Source organism: Schistocerca piceifrons, chromosome 4 (genome assembly GCF_021461385.2).
Source record: "Schistocerca piceifrons isolate TAMUIC-IGC-003096 chromosome 4, iqSchPice1.1, whole genome shotgun sequence".
Taxonomy (NCBI): Eukaryota; Metazoa; Arthropoda; class Insecta; order Orthoptera; family Acrididae; genus Schistocerca; species Schistocerca piceifrons.
In genome coordinates this window covers 300,346,123-300,357,113 of record NC_060141.1, presented here as the reverse complement: position 1 = coordinate 300,357,113, position 10,991 = coordinate 300,346,123, and positions in this window count along the sequence as shown.

Sequence of the window (10,991 nt, the reverse complement as noted above, 5' to 3'; positions counted from 1 at the left end):
ACTGAGTTGACCAGCCTTACACTTTTACTTAATGTTTTCTGAACTGTACACCCTGCTAGGTTCCGTAAGTCAATCAATTGTGCATCATGGTCTGATAATTCGTTTACCATAGGGAAAGCATGTGTTAGTTTTAAAGCCTCTTGCTGTACAAATACATTATTTGTTAGACTGCTACTGTCTTGAGCTATACGTGTAGGGAAGTTGATCACTGATTCTAAGTTGTATGTCATTAATAATACTTCTAGTTCACTTTTCCTATCAGAATTGCTTAGAAAGTTTACATTGAAATCACTACAGATTAATAACTTCTTCTTTTCTGACAGACAGCATAATAGGGAGTTACACTTCTTTATGAATATGCGAATATCAACACTACATTATCTAGCTGTAGTTCACATGCACAAACTTCAAAATGCTAATTGGCACAAAATTTGCTTACATATACAGTTTTGTACTTATGCCCTTGATTTGTGTAAATGAGGACTCCTCCTCTATCCATGCTAGATCTGCAAGTGTAAGATGCTAAATTATACCCATTTATACTGACACTTCCCATCCCCACAGTTATATAGTGTTCAGACAGACAAAGTATATCAATCTCACTATTATTTTTGATATCAATTAAACACACTAACAGCTCATCTACTTTACTCTTTATTCCCCTAATATTTTGCTGAAGTAAATTGGTACTACCCTTAGCTTTATCCCTATGTAATATCTCTTTATATTCGATGAATTATTCAGATACAATTCTACCCTTGAATGACGTTTACTAATTTTCTATCTTCATACTCGCAGAATCCATGCGAAAAGTAGGTCATACAATAGCTATGCCATGAGCGCATAAGTATTCTTTGTAGTACTCTCTCTGGTGGTTGTTAGAAAAAAGAAAGGGAGCTTCCGAGATTTTCTTCGTGCCGATTAGCCTGAGCTTGGTTTGGAAGAACTGTAATCTGATTATTGAGATTTATGACAGAAGATAACTGAGACGAAACTGTACGATTAAAAAGGAAATATATATAGATTGCTCCTTCAAATAAAAGGTGTGTATTGGAAATTTGAGAATTAATGATATTTATCGATATATTGCGTAGTTGTTAATCAGAAGGTTAAACTTCATCAAAGCCAAATATCCGCTTGATATGAGGTTTCCCGACTGATTATACAACGCTCCAAAAATTACGAGGCATTTTATTTGTACAGATTAGCAGACTGCTGCAAAGCACAAGCCTGCAGAGAAGAAGAATCATCGCCTGATTTCATTCTAACAAGTAAAATTTCAGAATCATTTTGAGTGACTGAGCTATGACTGTGTTTCCTATCATGAATGATTGATTGCTCGAACGAATTGAGAGCTACAGAATTACGTAGAAAAGAAGGAAAAAATTACAGTGGCGACCGTGACAGGACTCTCTTGGATTGTTATATAATATATGTATTTTTTTGTTTCATGAAAACCAACGAGAACGAGAGGTAACTAATCTGAAGAGAGATTTGGTGCCCATAATAAAAGATTGCTGATACCAAGAAACGATTTCAACTATTGGACAACACCGAGACTACAGAACAAGGCCAGAGAAATCTAATTTTTTTATCCTGTAGTTAAAATAGTTTGAAATCATTTTAGAATGAACTTTTTTCCAGATAGTAGTTAGATTGTAGAACTGTATATTGTGTGATTTTCGTATCTGGACATGGAACTTTATACCATCTGTGAAGTAATTTGAAAGTAAAGTGTGTCTACGACAGTAAATTTGAAACTGTATTTAGTGATTAGAACCTGATATTGACAGTTATTTAATGGTATTGACTAGAGCGGCATTTAAAATGTCATTGAATCAGCAACGAGAAGTGCAACAGCCTTCAGCTGTTTGCACAGAAGCAGAGGCCACGGATAGCAATTCTGAGACTGTTGTGGCTAGCGGTAGCAATATAAATAATCCCGCTGGCTCAGAAAACATTCATACAACAGCTGATCAGAGGGTTGTTGACACATTAGTTGTTATTATGCAACAGTTGTCTCTATTAGCCGAAGGCCAAGCGGAGGTAAAACGAGACTTATCCGTTATACAAAATGAACTCCAAAATCAATTAGCCGAAAATCAAAGAGAATTACAAAATCAGTTAAGAGCAACCTTTACCGAATTAGATCAGAGATTAAATACCCAGACACAGGAAATAAAAGAACAGGCAGAAAGGACCGAACAGAATCTTATTGTTCAAATTGAGCAGGTCTGCCAACAATGCCAAGAAAACAATAGTAAATTAAAAGCGGAACTAACCGAATATGTAGCCGTCAAAATTGACACGATACAAAAACAAGTAGAACTGTTTCCTCAAGTAATATAAGCTCAAGAGGACATACAGTGTTCCGTAGCTATGATACCAGAAATTATAGAATCCCAAGACAATCTAAAGAAGCAATTTGACAAAGTGAAGGAAAAACAGGAGACAGTGGAACATAGAATGAATGTACTTGCGGGGAAGTTTTCAGAAATGACATTAGAGCGGCAAAATTTTCCTTCGGAAACGATAGAAGAAACTGTGAAAGTAGCTTTACAGTCAATTTCGGAGAGTTCTGAGGAGAATTTTTTCATCAAAGGGTTAAAGGAAGTTCGAGAACAACTTGGCGAAGAATTCTCGCGTTGGAAAGAAAATATCGAAAGATCACTAAATCTCTGGCAGGAGGATTTTGAAACAGCGAAAACTAGGAAACAACATTCTCAATTTGCGCGTGTAATTCCGTCCATGTCAAGATCCGATGTACACAGAACTGGAACGTCACAAGTTAGATTCGATATAACGGATAGCCACAGGGAAAAGTACGAACAGGAGGATTTTTGGAATCTTAGTGCTGTTGAGGAGAAGATGATTAAACAGAGACAATTTCAAATCTTTAACCCTGACAAAAGGAATGTTCATCCTGTAGTCTTTACTCGAAGTTTCAGAGGTCTATTTCCACGATCTTGGACAGAATGGCAAAAGATTAGTTTTGTATCTGGATACATACAAGGATCAGGAGCACTGTGGGCATCCGAACAAACATCTTCTTGTAAATGTGACAAAGAATTTGAGCAGGCTTTTCTAGCAAAATATTGGTCTGCTGGAATACAAGAAAGACTTAGGCAGGAAGTATTATATCCTGAGCCTTTCTCGTTTTCTAGAGGATCTCTAAAGAGATATTTTGAGAAATACATTAATAAATCTTTGTATTGGGATGTACCGATTTCTTTGCCGGATGTACTTAGAATACTCAAGTCCAGACTACCCACCAGTATAAGGAATCAGCTGTTATATATAAATGATAAGGATATAGACTCATTTATGACTACACTTGATCATATTGATATAATTGAGGAGGACAATAAAAGGGCAAGAGAAATGTCATATCAAAGAGGAGTAACAGAAGCGAATCCGAGCTGCAACTCGAATGGGAATGGCAGTAATGGTAGCAGTAACAATAATCATAACCAACTACACTCTCCGAGGAGACTTAGAAATGGACAAAATGCAAACAATAATTATTACCATAATGGAAACTTTAGTAATGGTGCAGCGAGGGGCTATTTTAGGAACAGTAGGAATTTTAATCGATATGATCCAATGTATGGCAACACAGGACAGTTCTACCAACACCAGCAGAACAACAACAATAATTACACAAATCAAGCAAGACAATATAGACCGAATTACCACAACAACCGATAATCACTGAAGTAGCTGAAGAGATAAATACCAATTGGACCAATAATCAGTCAAACTAAACATGACCGCATCGTGCCCCAGAGGAGCGGTCAGGGGATCTGTTAGGGGTGAAACAGTAAAATTACAATTGTTAAGATATAATGATGGTGAGCTGTTGACTGAAGAGTTAACAAAGGATTTAATAACGTGTCATAATGACAGATCGAGTGTTCCGGTATCGGAAGTATTTGTTGAAATAGAGGAAGTTCCAACGAATGTGATATTGGACACCGCCGCTTCCGCCAATGTCATCTCAGGCGCTCTTTTTCGGAGAATTATTAGGAAGAAGAAGGTACCAGTTTTGCCAGTACAGAACTGCAAAATCATCGGAGCTGTTGGAGCACGCTCTCCCAATGTCAAAATACAAACACAATAAGAGATGAAAATGGGAAATGTAGCAATAAAATGCACGTTCCTTGTAGTGGAGAAGTTATTAGTGGACTGTATTCTTGGTATTGGGAGTATCCAGGAGTACGATTGTCAGATAGATTTTTTGGAAGGAATAGTTAAATTTAGATTAAATGGAGAAGAGATAGCACTGGATTTAAATAGAAAGGAAATGGTGCATGAGAAATATTGTCGCGGTGCCATAATTCAATTAATTGACACTACAAACGGTCGTTGGAAGGAGCTTTCAAAGGATTTGATACAACAGGAGGACTTTAACCAAACAACAATGATAAAAGCTAGTGAATCAAATCAGCTTACCGGAGAACAAAGGCAGCAGCTTCATTATTTGTTAGAGGCATATGAAGAGATTTTTGATGAGAAACCAGGAATTATTAAAGGGTATATTTGTCACCTACAAGTGAAGCCACATCAGACTTACTGTTACACGCACTACCCGATCCCTTGGCGTTTAAAACAATCTGTTCAAAGGGAGATAAATAGAATGTTAGAATGGAACTTGATTGAGCCATCAACTAGTCCATATTGTTCTCCGCTCTTAGTCGTTCCAAAACCTGGAGGCAACGTAAGATTAGTTCTGGATGCGAGAGAGATTAATAAAATAATAGTACCTGTAAGAACTCATCCGGAAAATATAGATGAATTAATTCAAAGTTTCCAGGATGTTTCGTACTTAACTAGTGTTGATTTGAGAAGTTCGTACTGGCAGGTCCAAATGGATGAAGAATCTAGGAAATATACCGCATTTATCTATGCTGGGAGAAGTTACCAATTTAGAGTTGTCCCGTTCGGACTTAATATTAGTGCCGGAATATTTATTTCAGTGTTGGATTATGTTCTTGGACCAGAATTGCGTAGTCGTATAACTGTGTTTGTTGACGACTTATTAATAGCCACGAAAACATGGGAAGAGCATTTGCATATTTTGGAAAGGATTTTTGCTGTTTTCAAGAAAACCGGAATTACAGTAAACTTACAAAAGCCTCAATTTGCTTTACCACAAATCAAGTTCTTAGGACATATGATAGATGCGAAAGGTATCCTGCCTACCGAAAAGAAGATAAGTGCAATTCGCAATTTTCCATCACAACGGAATAAAAGACAGCTGAAGGGATTTATAGGTATGGCATCGTTCTTCCGTCGTTTCATAAAGACTCAAGCCATGAATTCTGAGGCATTAAACCGGCTTCTACGGAAGGATGTGCCATGGCAATGGACTGAAGAATGTGAACTACCTTTTCGAGACATTAAAGACCAACTCGTTAACGCATCCTTATTATATCACCCTGATATGAATTGTGAGTTCTGTCTGTCCACGGATTCATCGGATGTTGGATTAGGTGCTTGTCTCTTCCAAATACGGAAAATAAAAGGGGTACCAACATTCTGTCCGATAGCATTTGCTAGTCGAGTGTTATCGCCCTGTGAAAGAGCTTATACGACCACAGAACTTGAAGCACTTGCGGTTATCTGGGCATTCAAGAAGTTTAACTATTATTAATATGGTTCGAAAACGATTGTGTATTGTGACCATCAATCACTAACCTTTTTGCAAACATGTAAATTATTACATCCTAGACTGTCACGTTGGACAATGACACTACAACAGTACCAATTTAAAATTATTCATGTGTCTGGCAAAGAAAATATTATTGCGGATGCGCTGTCAAGATCCCCAGAAGGTTTAACGCCGGAAATAGAATCAGTAAATACTTCGGATTTTCCAGTATTACTGTTGCAGGACAATATCTACAAGACTTATTATGTACATCTTTGTAGAGATATGGGAAATTTACAACGAAAAGACCCTCGATGGAAGAAGATAATTCAGCTAAAGGAACAACAAAATTCAAGGGCTAGTTTAGATCATTATAAATTAGTAAATGGAGTATTATTCTTCAGACGTGGGAAGGACAACAATCCACGGTGGTGTGTATGTATCCCGAAGGAATATGAGGAAAAATTAATTTGGTTTACCCACTTATCATGGGGACATTTTGGTGTAATTAAATGTGCCAATAAAATAGGAGCATACTGTTATTTTCCGAATATTCAGAGAAAAGTGCACCAAACAATACAAAACTGTTTACTCTGTCAAAAGGCAAAACCGGATAATAGAGGTAGTAAGCATGTTCTGCATTCAATTATTCCGCGAGAGCCAAGGGCATTAATTTCGTGTGATATCTGCGGCCCTCTCCCACGATCAAGAGGAGGAGTAAAATTCATTGTTGGATTCTTTGACGTGTTTACAAAATATGTAAAACTATATCCATTAAAGTGTGCTACTGCCAGAGCTGTTGTAGTGAGATTGGTGCGTGACTATCTTCCGCATGTAGGTTTACCGAAATCCATAATTACAGATAATGCCAGAATTTTTACTGGATTTAAATGGAAGCAAACACTAACACAACTTGGTATTCAACAAATTTTGACATCATGTTACCATCCACAAGGTAGTCCAATAGAACGAGTTTTTCGAAAATTAAACCGATTTATGCGTACATACTGTCACAGTAAACAAACATCATGGGCTGATTATTTGTCAGAATTTGAACAAATATTTAATAATCTGACACATACCTCAACTAACTTTACTCCAACAGAGCTTATGTTTAGTCAGACTGAAAAGAACTTCTGGATAAACCATCTGCCAAAGTATGAAGACCAGAATTTAAAATGGGAGGAAAAGATTCAGCTCGCACTTGTCAATTTAACTAAAAAGGCAATACAACGGAAATTGACATATGATAAACGGATTCACCGGATTCAGACGTTTCATCTTGGAGAAAAGGTTTTATTGAGGCGACACATCCATTCCTCGAAACTGATGAAGAACATAAAGAAATGGAATCTTATTTATACCGGACAATATGTTATTGTAAATATACCAAATCCTGGATCATACTTGTTGGCATATCCCGAATCGAAAAGGATAAAGGGATTATTCCCGCATAATGATATTAAGAAATTTAGTGAAGGATCGTAGATCTGTGATACCAAATATGGAGAAGAATTTAGTGTGGAATTTGACTATGAGTCGAATGTGTATATAAATATCAAGAAGTTTATGTTGTCTAGAGGTTAAGAGACAGTGAGACTACTCCTGTGCTAGGTTAAGAGACAGTGAGATTACTCCTGTGATAGGTTAAGAGACAGTGAGATTACTCCTGTGATAGTTTAGCACAAAATTTTTAAGATAGGTAGAAGAATTTGTTAATTACTAGTGTTTGTAAGTGTGGACTATGAGCAGAAGCCACAGTGATATGCAATGCAAGTGCATCCACATTTCCTCAAGACACGGCACTTACGTGAGAATTGCGTGTGAAACTTGAAAAGTGTGGGATATGTAGGTAAATACGCTGTGTGTATGATGTGCGCTGTTCGCGCAAGAAAACAAATGAACTGTGAAATGAAGCAACAGTCGATAATGTCACTGTTGCAAACAATTGAAGAAACTCTCTGGTTGCACGAGAGAAAATTATTATAATTTTTAGATTTTTCATTATGCCTTCATTACCAGGAGAATTAATTTAAGAATTTTAACTAACATTTTAAGAATAGCAGTTTGTGTGTTTCATATTATGGACATATGAACATACGTCATCATTAATGATATTTATTTGCAAGTGGATCTATAAATCAATTAATTATAATAATGAAAATTTTTCAAATTATTCCTTTTGTGGAGTCAGTGTCATATGCCTATGTTTAAAATTTTTCATCAGGTGTAAACTTAAATTTCATCCATAATTTCGTAATTGAAAGCAAACCTCGGACAGATTCAATGCTCTACTTCCACCTGCACTATAACAAAACGAAGATTAGATTAAAAATTTTTTTGAGAGGAATACATTCGATATGAGCTACAACAAAATTTAAATGCCCACAGTCTATTTGGCAATGTTTTGGACAATCAGCAGTTTTAATGCAAAACAACTTTGGTATTGAGGACTACAAAAAAAAAAAAAAATTCGCGATTGTCAGGAATGATGGATGTTCCAGGCTAGTACAGATGGAAGAATATAAGAATCTACTCCGATTTTGAGTTCAACGATGAAATATGGACTTCGTTGCCTTAATACACTCTCTTCCAGGGATTTATTCAGTCAGAACCTTTTCTTATTCCACTTTAAACGTGTTTCATGTTCACGTCCTTGACCATCTGTTCCTGAGATCATCTTCCTGTTTCTACGGCACGTTACCAGCTTCTATCCTGTACCATAAGCCATCGCCTGTCCTCCGTGCCGCCTCCACCAAACGCTGTACGTCGCCTACCCGGTGTCCGTACCCAGTGTTCCTGTTCCATCGACTTCACAACGAGATCGGCGGCTACATCGTCGAAAGAAGAATTTTGAAAATTTTTTGAGCAATATTGTAAAATTTTTTTGGCTATGAGGTACTTTTCCTTCGATTTAATCTATAGAGCTTCTATATATTTCAAAATTACTTGATTTAGGCTTTCCTATCTTCTTTAATACCTGAGCTGGGGTCTATTCTTCCGGGTTTTCCAGGGTTTCCCTGTGAAGGCCAGTTCCCAAATGGGTAGACCTTTTTCATAATTACACCAATCTACATCTTCCCTGGTTATGTACTCGGGATGCGGGTATACCCCGATACATGTAAAAGCTACAGCTTAGGTATTCCCGTAACTTATTGTCTTAACATGTTACCCATACTCTCTACAGTAAAATTCTACTAAATCAAAATATTCCTCTTTTGAATAAACAACCCAACAAATTTTTTATGTTAGCTCGCAAAGTGTATTATCATTAACTTTGCTCGCTGCAAGGGGCAATTGTAATATCTCTTTATATTCGATGAATTATTCAGATACAATTCTACCCTTGAATGACGTTTACTAATTTTCTATCTTCATACTCGCAGAATCCATGCGAAAAGTAGCTCATACAATAGCTATGCCATGAGCGCATAAGTATTCTTTGTAGTACTCTCTCTGGTGGTTGTTAGAAAAAAAGAAAGGGAGCTTCCGAGATTGTCTTCGTGCCGATTAGCCTGAGCTTGGTTTGGAAGAACTGTAATCTGATTATTGAGATTTACGACAGAAGATAACTGAGGCGAAACTGTACGATTAAAAAGGAAATATGTATAGATTGCTCCTTCAAATAAAAGGTGTGTATTGGAAATTTGAGAATTAATGATATTTATCGATATATTGCGTAGTTGTTAATCAGAAGGTTAAACTTCATCAAAGCCAAATATTCGCTTGATATGAGGTTTCCCGACTGATTACACAACGCTCCAAAAATTACGAGGCATTTTATTTGTACGGATTAGCAGACTGCCGCAAAGCACGAGCCTGCAGAGAAGAAGAATCATCGCCTGATTTCATTCTAACAAGTAAAATTTCAGAATCATTTTGAGTGACTGAGCTATGACTGTGTTTCCTATCATGAATGATTGATTGCTCGAACGAATTGAGAGCTACAGAATTACGTAGAAAAGAAGGAAAAAATTACACCTATTTAGTGTACATGAAGCTTCTTTTATTCTATTTTTCTTGAATGTTGTTTGTCTGAACTTTGGCTTTAACCTAAAAAACCTGTCTGCCTGGTCCCATTAACCACAGGGATCATCCTGTGTGTGACTGTGGTCCCCCTTACAGTATCAGCTAGTAGAGAAGCTAACATATTTCCCCTTCTTATTTAGGTGCAGGGCATGTGTAGTGTATCCCCACCTACCAATAGCATCAACTGGAACTCCACTTACGTGAGATTTTGCTGGTGTCTGGAGCATCCTGTTCAGCTCAGTGTAGACATGTCTTACAGCAGTATTTACCCAGGGTCGTCAGGGCACTGAAAGACCTTCACAAACCCCACATTTGTGTGCTCGGTTTCTGCTCTTATTTTGTCCAGGTTGCTCTTAATATTATATCTTGGATTCATAGCCAGGCTGTTTCCTGCTCCCCAACTATAATTACCTGATCTTCCTTCTCAAAGTCCCTGCATAGCTGACATAAGCTTCCTGTCACCTGGCTAAGGCTAGCACTTGGTTTCACAAAACTTGTGACCTGGTACCATGCACCTATTTTCTCCTGAAAATACCCCTCCCATGACTGCTACCTAGAAGTAGAATTCTTCTTTTACTGTTCTGTTTTGATCCCCACCTCTCTTTTTTCTTTAATCAAATATTCTGCTTCAATCTACATTCAACTACATCTGGACAAGGCCCTTCCTCCACTACTTCAGATAGCAAGCAAAACTGATTTACTAACTGAATTTCCGAAGTTTTATCAACAGTTTCCCTTTTTCGCCCTTTGCTTGCTACCTTTTCCCAGCACCGTCTCTTTTTCCTCCCGTTGCCTACATAATTCCAAATCTGTGTTTTCCAATTCAGCGTTAAGTGCACAAATTTTTGTCTCCTGTTAAGTGATTTTTCTGTCCTTTCTACATAACCTACATTGCCATGGAAGAGCCTCATTACCAATCTCCATTTACTCGCCGCTACATTCGCCCCAATTAAACCATAACCTACCGTTTTCACAGAAAACTTCCCCCTTTAGATTTCTAAGGCAACCACCACATTTTTCACACATAGTTTGATAGAAAAATTTACATAAAAGCACAAGAGCACTGAAGTTTCGTAGCCTGTACCAATATGTAACTAAACGCTAATGTAAACAAACTTTTAAACCTACTTTTGAAAGTTTTAATTAAATACCTAAACTGTATACGACATGAATTAATTTAACTTTGAACCGCTAAGTCTAATAATAATAATAATAATAATAATAAAAAGAGGATCTACACTCGCATGAGATTCATGACTAAAATGTAAACAAAACTAACGACTATCAGTCTTTATGAAATACTTTCTTTTTG